At 47.0% G+C, this 16,739-nt stretch overlaps 1 protein-coding gene across 4 annotated transcripts in view; it reads right to left on the minus strand.

The window, feature by feature from the left end:
• GRB10 (growth factor receptor bound protein 10) overlaps positions 1-16,739 on the minus strand; it is a 205,173-nt gene that overhangs the window by 167,902 nt on the left and 20,532 nt on the right. For 3 of the 4 annotated variants that reach the window (XM_070615612.1, XM_070615608.1, XM_070615610.1), the window contains exon 2: positions 2,312-2,455. The gene's annotated coding sequence lies outside the window, so the exon portion shown is untranslated. Of the gene's footprint in view, positions 1-2,311; positions 2,456-13,677; positions 13,767-16,739 lie in introns of all 4 variants that reach the window. The other variant, XM_070615609.1, reaches the window with a different exon arrangement.

Here is a 16,739-nt window from a genome sequence, read left to right on the forward strand (position 1 = left end):
ATGCCAAGAGGTCCCTGATCAGGCTCTTGGAATTCAGAGGCTCATGGCTTTGAAAGAGAGCTGTGTTTGAACGATACAAGCAGAAAGAAAAAAGACAGAAGGCATAGGCTGGTCTGGTGATCCAAGAAGTGGGGGCAGGGGTGGTCTTGCCCTTTTCAGATGTCTCTTCAACACTGTAAAGGCTTGCCAGAAACAAAAACAGTCCCAAACCTGAAGGAATCTCAGCACCACTCATGATGACTCCCGTGTCATGGATGAAGGACAAAGCCAGCACAAAGAAGCAGAGGGACCAAGGAGGATGACCCCTTCCCCATGAGAGCATCAACCCAACCCAATCGCCAGGCACCGCCTTCCGCACCATGTCGTCAAGGACAAAGCACCTGGCCATGCGGAACCTGTGCCCTGGATCTCAGACACTGAACAGTTGGGGCTACAATGAGCCACAAAACGATTATTTTCACTCTAATTCATCCTCCTATGAGACTTTCATTTCTACAGCTTCTGAGAAAAGTCAGAGATAGAGCGCTTCTGTCACCTTCGTTCATCTCGCTGTGAGAAGGAGGATCAAGGGCCTCTGTTTTACAAAAAACAGTCCATCTCGATGGCACAGCCTGTTCCTCCAGGAAGGCGGTGAAAGTCTGAGGCGGTCACGGTTCATCAGAAGTGAGCGCCGCTCGGCAGGACTAGGGCAGGAGCAGAAGCTACAGCTACTCCTAACTCCGTGCAGGACGCTGTCCCTACAAAGGACCACTGACTCACAAGGAAAAAACCATGCTCTAGAAAAGAGCAACTTTCACATGAGCTCTCTAGAGGGAAACACGAAAACTCCCACGTGTACTTTTTGAATTTGGAACCAAGTATGTAAAATGCTACTGACATCTACCATGAGGCTGACATTTGGCAAGCATCTGCTGAATGAACCAAATTAGTACAATGGCTAAGAACCCTTTCTTCTGCATTGTGGACAGTGAAGGAAAACCCAAAGGGAATAAAAGGTCATGGAAGGAGGTCACAAAAAGGAGGGGGAAGAGAAATGAGAGGGGGAAGGGAGAGAAGGGAGGAAAGATGAAGGGAGTGCCCAGATCTTTGTACCAAGGACAGTGGACTCCCATCCCTCAGCCTCCCTTCAGCCCCTTGGGCTGGGGGTCCCTTCTGTTAGAGGCTACACTTAAACATTCCCATGCTGAAGCCCTAACCCCCAGGACTTTAGAATGTGCTCTATTTGGAAACAGGATCTTTAAAGATGCAATTAAGGTAAAATGAGGCCTTTAGGATGGGCCCTAACCCAGTGTGAACAGTGTCCTTATACGAAGAGGAGATGAGGACACAGACACGCACGGTGGGGAGACCACACGAGGACACAGGGAGAGAACAGTTGTCTACAATGCAAGGAGAGAGGCCTCAGGAGAAACCAGTCCTGCTGACACTGTGATCTCAGACTTCTAGCCTCCAAGACTGTGAGGAAATACCTTTCTGTTGTTTAAGCCACTGCAGGATTGGTTATGGCAGGCAGTCTGAGCTGACTGATGCACTCTCTAACAGCCGCCCCCAACCCCGATCTTCCATCCTCCCTGGGGGCAAAGGCTCCGGCAGGCACATTTGCTAGAAGACCGTTCTGACCCCCTCAGTCCTCCAACTAATATCTCAGACCCACTGACAGCACAGTAAGAACCCCAGCCCCTGGCTGACCAGGATGAAAGGGAAGGTCCTTTCCCAGAAAGGGCTGTCTCAGCGAAGCCCTGAGGAGAGGAGGCGCCAACACTTGCCCCGGACCTTCATTTCTCACCTGTATCCCCAGCTCAGTGCTACAGGTGGGGCAGACCGGCACTCATGTTGGAAAACAAAGCCTGAGTCCAGACCCGCCTCACCATTCTGTTCTGGCCCATCTCCAAAAACAACAGCTGCCAACTTCTGAGGGCTTACTATGCTATTCTCAGAATAACCCGGGAGGCAGATTATGACCCCCACTTTAGGGAAAGCAAAGGGGGACTAGAGAGGGTGAGCAGGCAGTTGGCATGGAGGGTGGTCTGCAAGGCCCAGGTCAAGCCCAGCCCAGCATGGTCTCTCCAACCCCTCCCACCTCAGCTCAATGAGTGAAGACAGGGAGGGAGCTAAAGCGAGGATGGGGGGGCGGGGGGAGATGATGGGGACACGAGACAACTCCCTGTAGAAACAGTGGAATAAAGGGTCTATTGTTATGCTTCTGCCTATAATGACATGCATTTATTGATCTCACCTTAATCAATATTTAACAGACGATTCTTCTGTAAAGAAAGAAACAATCTACCAGTGAAAATCAAACAGACTTTACCTGTCCAGGGCTTGCTCGGGCTCCGTCTGTTTGGCGGCTGCCTGGCTTGACTGGGAGGACCCAGGTGAGAACCAGCTGCTGGTCACGGGGCCGCCGCTCCCCACAGCTCCCTCCTCGGGCTCAGCATGCTGCTCAACTCCAAAGCTGAAAAGTCAAAGAGGCCATCACTGAACACGCTGAACTTGTAGAAATGTGAATTTTATGCTCTGCACCCAGGACTAAAAGGTTTAAAACAGACATACTGAATATTTTCTCTTCAAGGAGATAATTTAAAAGACTCTTTGAAGAACAGAACAAAAAGGAAGTCCACAAGAAGTAGGTTTCTAGTTGCCATGTCAACTGACAGCAGGGAGAAATGCTAGGGCCCAGAAGAGCAATGGGAAGTCCCCTTGGGCTCCTAGGTCACTGCCTGCAAGTCTTCCCCCTCCTGAAGAACAAGGACCCCCAAGGTAGGTGGGGTATGGAATGCGCAGACCTTTGCCCCCACGCAAGGTCAAGTTTACCTATAATTTATGCTTCAAGCCCAGATCAAAGCCCATGTCCTTCAAAGGGTCCTCCCAGGCTACAGACCTCACCCCATGCCACAGGGACCTTCTTCCACCTGGGACCAGGTACCAGCCCCACAGAGTCCACACTGTTCTCAGAAGGCTCTGCTGAGCACAAAAAGATGTTCTTCACGCAGTACACGCATGTTCCACAGGACAGGGGTAGAAGCAGGCTGACCTGCAGTTAGAATCCTGGCTTTTTTCTCTGATTCATTTATCCAACTCATATTTACTGAGGGCCCAAGCTACTGTTCTAGGCTTGGAGGAGAGGGTGGGAACTGAGACAAACCCTTGTCCTGCTGGAGGTGACTTGGTGGTTAGCTGGACAACTCTCTGGTATCTCCAGACCCAGGCTCCTAGGCAAGGCAGTGGGGAGAAAGCCCACCTCCCTGAGGATTATAATAGATTTCACTGGGATGACACTGAATCTTCACATGTCTAAAGGAAACACATACAATGACTTAAGAGGGAGATCAGCATGGAGCAAGGGCTATTCGAGAAGAGTCATCACTGTTGTTATCTTTGTATGTTTGAGCTGGTCCACTGCCTGACGTGGGTGTCCTTGGGTGGAGAACAGATCACTCAATAAAGTGATCATAAACTAACCCTGCCTGATGATTTAACAGTGGAAATAAAACCTGCCCTGCCTCTGACCTGACATGGAATAAGTCATGGGCCTATAACTTTGAAAACCAATGTATAGGATCCCACTAGGCACGCTGGCTAAGAATCAGGCATGGGAGCCAGACAGCCGTGGCCGTCTCCTGACACTATCCCATTCTTAGCAGGTGACGTCTGGGTGAATTGCTGAACTCAGTGAACCTCAGTGACCCCCAACTCCAAAATCGACGTGAAAATAGTATCTCCCTGAAGGGCTTTTATGAGGATGAAACGAGCTAGTGCATGTAAAGACTTAGGATTCACCATACAGTAACTGCTAAACATAGTTACCATTAACTATGACACATCAGATACTAAACACATTAGCCACCTGCAAGCTGTAAAGCCTGATGTCTAGATGGATGCTAATCTTTTTAGAATCAAAAGGGGAGATACATGTTACTGATTATTTGACTCCTCAAAGCTGAGCATCACATGTATATGCAAAGGTATTTGATTAAGGGTACCTGCTTTCACCCTCTCAAACAATTTGTAAGTCTGAAAAGTACTATAATGATTATGTAGAGTGGAACATCTCTAAATTCTATGAATATTCAAACAAGTATGAGGGTCTCTGCAATGACAATGGGCATTGTCATTGTTAGGAATGTTGGGAATGCTGTTGGGGTCACCTAAGGACAGCATGTACCTGTGGATCACTTCTATTCCTCATATCTTTTCCAGAGAATCTATTCTTTTCCAGGATTCTGATCCAAATGCCCCAGGACTACTTCCAAATGCATCTTTCATTCATATGCCTTCAAATTTGCAACACGTGCTTGGGAGGTTTGCTTTTTATAATGGGCAAAATTAATTAAGAAATTAGACATATTATATATTATAATTAAAGAAAAATGACATATAGTTGTCAGTCCAGCTGGTCGCCACTTCAACCATTTTTGTCTATTTTTAAGAAAGTGGATATTGAACTAAATTTATAGTAGACAAAACAAAGACAATATGATTTTTGAACTTGAACTGAAAAGAGTTACTGAGATACAGTACCGCCTCAATAAGAGCAGGACCAATCAACAGACACGAGAGAGCGTACTGCAAACACACCTGCAGGCATCGTTTACGACAGCTCCAGCCAGCACCCACAGCGGGCACCACCAACCCCTGAGTGCGGACCAGTATGCCTCCTGCACTGAGCTGGCCACTGCCCTGCACCTCAGAGTGAATGGAACGCTCTCGCTGCTGTCGGCCCTTCAGTCAGGATGGGCTTCTCAAGCAGTTTTATAGCCAGGCACAACATTAACCTGAGATCTTAAAGAATGTATGAACTTGAGTGAAAAATAAATGTCTTAACTTACTTCCAAAATATTTCAGAAACAAAGGACCTCTTGATTTCTGTGTAATATCTTTGATATCTTCCAAAAACTCCTGGGTTAATATAAAGTTTTCCTTCTGTCTAGCTTTCTCACAATAAATATTTAGAGTAATAACAGTGGATATTTAGACACTCAACAAATCCCAATTTTCATGACGAGGATACTCAGCCTGTTCAGCCAGACAGCTCTGGAATGAAGTCTAGGCCTTCTCAAAAGGGGACAGAATACCCTTAATTTAAAAAAATTAAATTCAATATCGTATTGATATCAGAGACCACTGTTTTCAGAGTAAGAAGGTGCTTATGAAGACAAATTAAGAAATATGTGAATGAAATGGAATCAAAAAAAAGGCAAAGCTTTAACAAGGAATTATAAAATTTCAGAATGCTATTGCCAGAACCTCTAGACAACTTAAAGGACAAGTAACCATTCAAGCTGCAACGCCACACCTCACACCCCCTTCATCAGGCCCGAAGACAGATCTGCCCTTCCGGCAATGCCACAGCTACCTTCCTGGTAAAGATGACAGAACATGGAGACAAAGGAAGCTAGCAGCAGAAGGAAATTAAAACATAGGAACGTGCCCACCCAAATGCCAACACCATACCTTCAAACCATTAAACACACAGGAAACATTCAGCAGGGACATTTTGGCCCAAGCCCAGGAGGGCCCCTTCTTTGATGGCCCATCCATCAGAAGACACTCGGGGGCTCCACAGAGATGGCGAGCATGGCCTGGGACAGAGTGCTCACATCCCAGAAAGAATTTCCCAACTGGCCACCATCACGAAAACCAACAAAACTTAACTAAAACGTATGAATGGGCCCAGACCCCACCTGGTTCTCAATTCTAGGGTCAAGCAGAACCAACCATCCTACCAGTCCTCACAATGGGGCTTCCAGGAGCCACCAAGCAAACCCACAGATGGATTACCCAAACAAAACCTGTCCAAGGCCATACAGACGAGAAATGCAAAGAGAATAAGGGACCGCCTACCCAAATGAGGCAGACTACTTCTCTCTAAAGCTAGTCCAAAGTCAGCAGAGCAGAGAGGGATAGGACAAACGCATGCACAGACACAGTAACTGACCAGAAGGCAGATGGAAATTTCCCCACTCTCCATAGCTGATACACATACATGCATAGTTTAGTTCAGTCCTCAGAACAGGCCTATATAAACAAAAGAATTTCACCACACTTCCCTGAGAGACATAAAAGACCTGGACAAAGGGAAACACACTAAGTTCCTGAATGGGAAAATTAAACATCAAAACCATTTCGATTCTCCTAAAAGCAATTAATTTAAAAATTAAGATTAATTTTGTAAATGAAATGCTCTATCAACCTAAATTCATTGAAAATGATAAAATAAATAAATAGTAAGACTATCAATAGTAGAGCATTAAGGGAGAATTACTCTCATCACATAGTAAAATATTATAAAGCAAAAGTAGTTAAAATAGTGTGGTAGCAGCACAGAAACACAAGCTGGAGTCCATCAGGAAGAGCGAGGTTTACCAATATCAGTGTGAGTATTTTCACAGCAGCACCGCGCTATGTCAACTATCCTGATGTAAGAGTGTGTCCAAATCATGTTTCCACAACCTGGCACACAGGACCCATCAGACTGGAATCCCAGGGCTTCCCAAGCCTTTCCTGACTCTCACAATGATGCCACCCAAGATGAAGGTGACAACCGTGACGACCACAGAGATGGCAGTGATAGCCACCCTTGACTGACAGCCTATTATATGTCAGACCTCTCACCGAATGCTCCACATGTAAGAGGTTCTTGAAGATCAAGCTAAAAGGAGCAAACGCACATGAGACATAATAAAACAGGCAAAGATTAGTGGTTCTTAATTAAAAACAATTCAATATTGTCAATGCTTTGAGGCAGAAGTATTACCCCATTTTATGGATGAAGAAACTAAGACTGGGAGGCAATAAGTACCCGCCAAGGTGACAGAGCTAGTAAATGGAAGAGTCAAGATTCAAATCAAGGGATGTTTGAACCCAGAGTATCTACTTTATTATTTTGTTAAGAAAATATCTTTGTATGATAAGAAAAGAGACTAGGAAACTTGTACTTATTTGTAAGGTTTCTCTTCATTTTTGTTCTTTCGACTACACTGTTTGGAGCATATTTTATTTTCATTTAGAGAAAAAAATAGCCAAAAGTAAGAGCCTGAAATTCAAAGCGTAGAGGGTAATGAGGGAAAAAAATCCTCTGCTCGCCAGTAATTATGATGTTAGTGATGAGGTACAAAACAAGGAACCCTCTTAATCTAACAAAGGCATCTACCAGAAACTTCTGGCAGGCAGGTAGCCTACATAACGTAGAAGCACCAACAACCTTCCCGTTAAAATCAGGGCCAGGAAGCCCATGATTATAGTTTTAGCCACCAATGTTCTAGAGGTCTCAGACAACACAGTGAGATAAGAAACAGAAGTGAGGTGTAAATGTCGACTAAGAAAAGATAAAAAGTCTGCGTTACTCACAGACGAAATGCAGGACCATCAGCTAAAAAATGGTTACAGCGAATGTGAGCATTTAGCAAGGTCGCTATCCCAGGGCCACCCACACATCCTCGGTCCTTCTGTACACCAGCACCAAGACAGAAAGTCTAATGGTAAAATGGTTTTATTCACAGATGCAACAAATACAACCTACTTAAAAAATATACACAAGATCCTTTGAAGAAAACAAAAGACTTTTGGTGAGGAATCTGAAAGAAGACACGAAGGTAGAAACATCACTTTCTGGGAAGGGGAGTGCCACACCCACAACGACACTCCTCTGCAGTTAAGGGATGGATGTCATACAACCCCAGTGAACACCCCAGTGTGCCAGGGACTCAGCTGGCTGATTGACAGGCATAGGAACAGACACAGAAGGCTAAAGAGCACAATAAAAAAATCTGGATGGAGGTGAATGAATGACAATATAGAATGAAAAATAAGATCCAGGATCATTGCCCATTGGTGCACAGTAAGACACGGTCAGATCCTCACCTCCCACCATTCCTGATAGATTGAAGGTATAAACATTACAAAACATACTAAGAGAAAGCATGGAAGAATAATGTTACAAAATCTGGGTGAGAAAGATCTTCCTAAGCAACATTCTTAACCTGAAGTCATGAAGGAAAAACCAACTCCTTTACAGCAAAAGGCCCTCTATACAAAATCAAAAGACGAGCAAAAAGCCTTGGGAGAAAATATTAGTAGCACTATGCAGCAATCTGCATTTAGTAAATCTCTTGTTTATTAAAATAAGAGATAGGGTAAGCAGCCCAGTGTAAAAATGGGGAGAGGACGGAAGCAAACAGCTTGCAAAATACACATGTGAAACATGCTCAACTTCACTAGTAACCATGGAAATACAAATTATAATAGCAAAAATGAGCTATAGTTTTTGACCCATCAGATTGCTGAAAATGAAAAGGGCTGGGACAACCACTGAGAGTGGGGAACAGCCTAGGACACAACAGGCCTCCACAGGCTTGGGGCAGCCAACTGGGCAGCATCTCCCAAACTTCAGCCTTAGGCACAGGAATCCTACTTCTCATAACTTATCCTCACAGGCACACACTCATACACACCTGTACACACACACACAGGTCCTTCACTGCCACACTCTAACATGGAAAAACTGGAAGCAACTGGAAGCCCCTGCCCAAATCTCCCGTCCCTCGCTGCAGGTCACCGCACGGCACCCACCAACTGCACGTGGCGAGCCCAGGAGTCCTCCTCTAGCCTTCCTCTCTCACACCTCCCTCCCGTGTAATCCACCAGCCCAGTCAACGTTGGCTGTGGAAGCACCTGAAATCCATCCATTGCCTTCCATCTCTGCTACCAACGGGGCCACCAACCTCACCTGACCTGGAACAAGCTCTCAGCAACTGCTGCATCCTTGCTCGCTCCCAGACTGGGCTTCTCAGTGGGCTTCAGATGCACCCCAAAGCCCAGCGACAGCCGCCAAGCTGACCCATGGGCCCTGCCTCCCCCACTAGGTTCCTGGGGAGCCACCCGCCTGTGATTCACTTCACCCACCAGCCTCCTCTAGGTCCTCAGACACTCCTCTTCCTCATGCCCTTTGCATGTTCTTTGACCTCTACCTGAATGCTTCCTTCATTCCAGCTCCTCTCTCTGTGGCTCCTCGGGGCAGGCAGGCCTCTGCACACCCTGTCCAGGCCCGTCTAGCCCCTGGTCCACCACCCCGGGACTCCTCAGGTGTGTACAGCTGATCTTCCCACTGCTGACTTGGTGTGTGTCTCTCTCTCTACCAAGAAGCCACTCTGCAGGCAGAAACCATATTTGTCCTGGACATTGCTGTATCCCCAGCTCTCGGCAAGGGACTAAGCAGCTCAATCTTTGCTGAACACATGAAAAAATGCCCCAACAGGAGCCTGGTAACCATATAGGAGTGCAGCGATTCTCCAGGCTGGTAGGCAGCTGACAGAAAGAGCCCCCATGGAACTGGGTGTCTGGTCTGTGAGAGGCAGCGTGGAAGTGACAGCCTGGCTCAGCCCAGGGAGCAGCCTGCCTCCTGTGCCTCAATCTCCTCAACAGAAATGAAATAAAATAGTCCCAACCTCATGCAAGTATTAAATGATGCAATTCCCATAAAGTGCTTCTCAAAGAGCTGGCAGAAGGTAGCGCTTGACAGATGTCAGCAACTAAGATAAAAGAGAAAAAGAACTAAGAAATAGGCGATGTTTGTGTAAAAGGGGAATGTGACAAATGTGCATGTGCACATCCACGAATTTCAAGCATAAAAAGCCCAAGAAGAATTCCGAACACTGACCTGGAGGGAGCTCACCACAATGAAACAGAGAGCACGAGAGTGGGGATTTCACTCCTTTCTCTACAGCCTTCTGGGTTTGAATGTTTAGAAGAAGGAACATGAATCACTCACGTGATTTTTAGAATTAATCTACCTAGCAAGAAGTGCTTTAGTCAAGTTTCAGATCAATGGTCCTGTTTGTTCTCCTCCCTTCTCACCCTCACCCAAAACCTGCACGCTGAGTCCCTTGAGATGCTCAAGCGCTGTCTCCCTCCCTCTGCTCGAGTGGCTGGCTCTCCCCTCTTTCTAGGAATTCCAGAAAAACCACCGCTCTATACCTAAAACAATGAGGCCATTAAGTGCTCCAGGCAAGTCACATGAACGGAACAGTGCACGCAGACGCTGTTCTGTACAGGCTGATTCTAGAAACGCGGAGGGACTTGTCTATTTTATTTTATTTTCCTTCCTTTCTTTATTTTGCATCTCCTTTCTTCCCTTAGGAGGTTAAAAAAAGTAAGATAAAGAGGAAAGTAAGTGAAGACAACATTGCTTGTGGACAAAGTACATCATTTAACTGAATTTTCAGCGGCAACAGTTTTGAGTGAGGAAGGCAGGGCCAACAGCTGGTTGAGATTCTGCCCTTCTGCAGTGAGTAAATCTACAGGAAATGGAGTCAATCCTGTTTGGATACTTTATCGCCACTCTGAAAACAGCCCATTATGAAGATCAGCCAAGCCACGGACACACCACAAAGTCTAATATCCCCCCACCTTCAGGACTTTATATTTTAAAGATAATCACATCTTTTCTTTCTCTGTACCATTCAATATATGCAATAGGTAACTACTGTGGGGTCTAGGTTTTCAAGAAAAAGTATCAAAGCATACATATTTCTGGTCCCTCTGCTCCAGAAATCAAGATTTTTAGCAAGGACAAGGGAGATGTACAGTCTAGTCAATGCAGGAATGGCCAGAAATCGACGATGAGCGGCTCTGAAACGATTATTGAACAGTAGGCAGGTCTGACAAGACTGAAAATGGACCAGCGTAAGGCATATTAAAAACTACTAAATTTAACAATTTAATCTACTTTTATGACTTTTATAAAATCTAGCAGTATGAATCTTTAATGACCTCTAATTATCTCCGTGTATTTAGTCCTCTTCATCTGCTGCTCAGCCCTTTCAGCAGCTTCCTAAGTCCCTGTTGGCTGGGCCAGTTCAGACCCTGTGGGGCCCGAGAACAGCACCACCCCGTCGGTGCAGGAGCAACAGGCTGCCCAGCCCGGCTCCTGATCCTCCAGTTCCAAAAGCAACACCTGAATCCTGAAAGTACAGGATGGAAGGGTACAGCAGACCTGAAAGGTTGTTATGGACTGCAGGTTTGTGCCCCCCAAAATTCATATGTTGAAGCCTAAACTCCCAATATCGTAGGATTAGGAGGTGGGGCCTTTGGGAGGTAGCTGGGTTATTAGATGGAGTCAAGATGGTGGGGGTCCCCATAATGGGATTAGTGTCCTTATAAGAAGAGACCAGAGAGCTAGTACTCTTTCTGCCATGTGAGGACACAGCGAGAAGGCAGCCATCTGCAAACAAGGGAAAGACTTACCAGGCTCTGAATCTGCTGACATATTGATCTTAGACTTCCCAGCCCCTAGAACTATAAGAAGTAAATGCCTGTTGCCTAAGCCCCAGTCTGCGGTATTGCGTTATAGCAGCCTGGAGCAGACTAAAACAAGGGTAGACATACTGACCACCCTGACGCCAGCACTAAACTGCTCAAGGAAGGAAAGAAGAATTCATTTGTTGTTTCCTAACCTCAAAATGTAAATGACCCCACCCTGGCAGAGACTCCCTTAGTCTCCCCCTCCTCCATGAAGAGGCTCTCCCCTGGCCACATGGTCACTTGCTCGGGACACATGAGCATCAGGGACTCTCCCCAGAAAGCAAAATGTCCTGCTCAGGCATGCAGAGCCAGTACAGTCTTCTGGGTCTCATGTCCACCAGTCCCACTGAAGAGTCACAGTGTGGCAGCTCCCAGGAGCAGTTCCCTCATGCTGCCTCCAAAGCCCTTGGCCAAGCTACAGGTACAGCTTAGCGCCAAAAGTGTCCCTTGGGGCATGAACAGTTCTTACATGCTCCTATCAAGGTGCACCTCTTAGATGCCACATATCAATGAGCCCACCATGACAGGACCTGACAGGACCAGTCATCTCCTTGTTCAGGGACATGAGCCACGGCAGGGGTGAAGACCTGACAGAGAGACCAGCACAGAGCAGACCCTCCTGCCACTGGCTGCATCTTTCCATCCTTCCCCGTCCACTGTTTTGTTCCCTTGTCATGTACCAGGAGCCCGCGTGTGCCTCCCAAAGACCCAGTGCTGTCTGCCTGGGACCTGGGAGACCAAACTGAGTGAACAGCAGAAACCGTGTGATGCTCTCCAACCCTCTGGTTCCTTATCTGAGCAAGAAGGGCCTCAGGCACTCACCTGCTTCTTAGATTAGGGTTCGGAATGAGAATTTATTTGGATGGAAACGTGCTCTACTTTCCAAAAACAGAGACTCGACAGCCAGATTACAAACGCTCTCAAGCTTGCCACCCTCTCATCACCCAGTACTGGCTCCTATCCGACTTACGGGGTGGCTGTGCAATGACAACGCTAAACACAGAGTAATTCTTTGGCTATTTTCCTTCAAGCTAAATGAAGTAGACAACCTGCAGTGTTACAAACAATTTGGAAAAGACAACATGGGAAGCTGGAAATACTAGCTTATGCAGTCATTCTGCTTTTACCTGGCTCTAGTAATTTGTGCAGAAAAGGTAAAGACTCACATTGCCACCTCCTTCAATCCCCAAATGACTCTCAATTTAGAATTAATTACCCTGACGGAAGAGAAGAGTCTTTCCATGCCAGTCGAAAGGCGTCTGCTGTTGAAGATAGAACACCACTTCGAAGGCTCTCATAAACCCAGGAGCTCACGCAGACAGCTGAATGCTTTGCTACCCTCCTTAACAACCACCTTTTACATGTTTACCTTAGTCCTGAAATTCATTATTTTTTCATTAATTCACTCCACAAACATTTATTGAGTGGCTCACTATGTTCTCAATCTCAGTACTGTCAGTTACAGAGCCATCTAGAATTGGTCCCTAACCTAAACTTTTAGGGCAATTGATCTAAGACACAGGAGTGTGTCCAAATCTTGGTCAGGATCCCATACTGAGAATATGAGAAGAGAATCAGCTTGCGGTATGCATGACCTATCACTGCTTTCATCCATTCTGCAAAAACTTCACGCAATGTTGAAACACATTCTAAATGAACTTGTTCTCAGGTGCCTAGCAGGGGACCCTCAGCTGTTGACAATCCCTATGGGGAACAACCCTCAACAACTGCTGACTTGTTTAGGAATCCTAGCTGTTCACACATCATTCACCAAAGAACACGTCCCCCTCCTGCCTGGGAAAGCTTGCCCCTTGGACTGACCAGAGGCAAAGCAAAGGGAAGAAACAGGGCTCCACTCACCAGTCAGAAGAGAAGAAAGCTACTCTAGGGGCCACTGGGGTGGCTGCTGTCCCAAGCAAATCACTCGGAAGTTCACCTCTGAGCTCAGGCGAGTGCTCCTTAAAACATTCACTGATCCTCTCTCGAATGGAGCCTCAGCGAGGAGCCCGGGTCTGCCCCTGCAATGCTAATTCTACTTAACTCCACCAGTGAAATACATACTTGGCATTTCACTACTCAATTCTCCTCCTCATGGCGACTGAGCTACTAAAAGCAGTCACAAAAGACTGACTTCAAAGGGTCTCCTATAAAGATTAAGTTTATCTAAATCTTTTTAGAATTCTATTCTCTTCCACAGTTGTGATGTCAAATGTTCAGGACAGGCCATCACACCACACACGAGGTCGGGCTCCACAGGAAGAAAGCTAACGTTGAGACTCAAGGTGGAATCTCTCATTTTAACCAAAAGCACCTGTCTTAGCTACTGAAACAGCTTCTCTTGGCAAATACAGGTCATGTATTCCTCACGTCACTCACCCTTCCCTCCTCTTCACACTTCTCAAATTGACTGGTCCTCAACACCTCAGCATGTCCCCTGGCTGTGCTCTACCGCTCCCATGCGTCACCTGTGGGGTATAGTTAAAAAAAAAAATATCTGGTCTTTGTTTCAGGTTTGTGCTACACAGCTCCTAAGACTCTCAGAATTTCCAGAGCAACAAGCGTCTTTTGTATGCTAATATCTTTTGTATGATGTATGCTAATAGATGTGAACTCCAGTCTCCAGGGAGGGGAGGGGGGCTGAAAGCCCACCCTTTAATCATGCCTCGGTCTTTCTGGTGACCAGCACCCATCCTAAAGCCATCTTGGGGCCCCCAGCCAACCTCTGGAGAGAGGAGAGGGGCCAGAAATTGAGTTAATCACCAATGGCCAATGAGTTAATCAATCATGCCTACCTAACGGAAACTCCATCCAAACCCCTAAAGGACAGGGTTCAGAGAGATTCCAGGTTGGTGAACACTGGGGTGGTGGGAGGGTGGCATATGTGGAGAGGGCATGGAAGCTCCACATCTGCCCTCTCCACCAAACCTTGTTCTATGCATCCCTTCTGATTGGTTGTTCCTGAGTTGTATCCTTTATAATAAACCAAGGTAGGCAAAGTGTCTTCCTGAATTCTGTGAAACAGTGTATGAAATTACCAAACCAGAAAACGGGGTTGCAGAAACCCCAATATACAGTCATTTTGTCAGAAGTACAGGTGGCCCAGGACTGGTAGCTGGCATCTGAACAGGGGCAGTCTTATGGCTGTCTTGAGCCCTTTAACTTGTGGGATCTGACGCTAACTCCAGGTAGATAGTGTCAGAACTGAGTTGAATTGTAGGACAGCCAGTTGGTGTCCAGAGCACTGGAGAACTGGTGTCAGAAGGAAAACCCCACATATTTGGTGTCAGAAGTGTTGTGAGTAAAAACAGCTTAACCTGGACACAGAAAAACAGGGCCCATGGCCAACACCGCCTTGCCCTCCACTGCTAGTCTGTCCTTCCTCACGGTCAGCTCCCAGCCAGCCTCGCCCACCTGGCATTCCGTGGGCTCTGTGGTCTGAGCACCACACTAAGGCCCTTCATGCCCACAGGAGGTGGCGGAGTCCCTGGGCATTCTGATGGGGCAGCACGACCAGATGCACCAGCATGAAGAGGGGCAGGGAGGAAATGCGACCACTGCTTCTTCATCTGCAGCACCCTTCTCTCCCTTCTCAGCTCACCTTTTATGCGTGACATAAAAAGTGCCACCTCTTTTGCCTTCGTGGTCTCTGTGGATTAACTCTCCTTTGTTCCAAAGTGCTTGCGGGAGGCACTTTGAGTGACGCTTGTGTCAGTTCCCTTACAGACCCTTTAGTTCCCCCATGGGTAACAGGGACCTGAGGACAGAAATTCTGCTGTAGAGGTCTAGGCAGCCAACACTGGGCAGGTGCACAGCACAGGCTCAGCAAAACTGCCCCACACATCGCAGACCCAGACTCAGGGTGTACAGAGCCTCCCATCCTCCCTCCCCACGCTGCTGCCCTGGTCCCACTCCCCCCAACTCACAGCTGACCAAAGCCAGTCACCTCAACTAAACCACATCAAGGTGGCACGTAGCTTCCAGCATTATCATTTCCATGCCACATCCACATTTTAAAGCAAAAAAGAACATGAGTACACCAGAGACAGAAGACCTAGCTTCCCCCCTTATTTGGTGCTTAATAACTATGGACCAGTGTCTTCAGGGCCTCTCTGAGCTACAGCTGACACGACAGAAACAAGACATCAACCACAGGGACTGATGGTGCCCCTGCACAGCACTTCTCCATCCTCACAAGCAAGGGGTGCTGCAGGGCCAGGCTCAGGGAGACCCTGCCACCCAGCACCCCTGCTCTGCCCACGCCTGTGCCTTGCCTGTGGGAGCCTCTCACTTGGAGTCCCAGCTTTGACTGACTTCACGTGCCAAGGGCGACACCCTCCATCAGTGAGGTCAAAATCACCTTCAGACACCAAGGTGTGACTTGTCCTTTCCCCCTCATTCTCTCGTGAGTATGCACTGGAGTTTTGAATGCAGAAAGCAGATATGGGAACCCAGCTGCCTTCCATTAAGCCAGATGTTAAAGGGGATTTACAAAATGCAGTATGACATCACTCTTCTCATTAAAATTTTTTATTTGAAAAATGGTTTTTTTTTTCTTAAAAGATGTTACTTACGTTTACATATAATGGGTTTATTCTTTTTAGGGAGAAATAAATATTTTTTAAATTTCTGTCGCTTTTAAAATGGCAAATAGCAATATATGTCCACCTAAACACATGTTGTTTAGGCTCTTCAGTTGTTTTTAAGAGTGTCAAGGGATCCTGGGAGCAAAGTGTGAGAACTGTAGCCTCTACAGCCCGACCCAGTCCTGGGCAGCCCCCTGGGGAACCAGGACTGTGCTCAGCACCCAGGACTTGGATGTGCACCCTGGACAGTCCACCCACCACCCGGGACGCTAAAGCAGCTGCCTGTGCAGCTCTGCAGAGTGAGCCCTGGCTCTTACAGAACCAGATCCCTGCAGAGACTCCTCCATTCAGAAAAGATTTTCTTAAAAACGATACTAAGTTTCAGAACTTTTCACCTGAGACGTGGCCATGTAAATAAATGTCACTGGCCAGAACCAACAAGGACGGCTTTCCATTCTGGAGGGCAGCTCTGAGCAGGGGATTCCAGGGGGTCGTTACCTCTGAAGAGTGACTCAGCTGTGCTCCCCAAAGGCTTGTCCTGCATGCTGATTCTGGCAAGATGCACAGCTCTAAGTCATTTAGAACATTCTTCCCCTGCCTTCTGAATAAGCCACACAAATAGAGAGAATCAGAGGGAAAATGTCATGTGTCCAGTATTTCCAGTTTTCTAGCAGAATTCTCTCTTCGGCACTGGGTGAAGAACAGCCTGCAGGACAGATGACCTCCTTGGGGCTCCTGACATACACAGACACCAGAGCATCACCATCTGCCCCTGCCCCGCTGTGAAACTAGGGGCCCAAACTCAACGGTGCACACCAGAGCACAGGGTTAGAGCACCTCTGATACAGAAAATGC

This window comes from Equus przewalskii, chromosome 4 (genome assembly GCF_037783145.1).
Source record: "Equus przewalskii isolate Varuska chromosome 4, EquPr2, whole genome shotgun sequence".
Taxonomy (NCBI): Eukaryota; Metazoa; Chordata; class Mammalia; order Perissodactyla; family Equidae; genus Equus; species Equus przewalskii.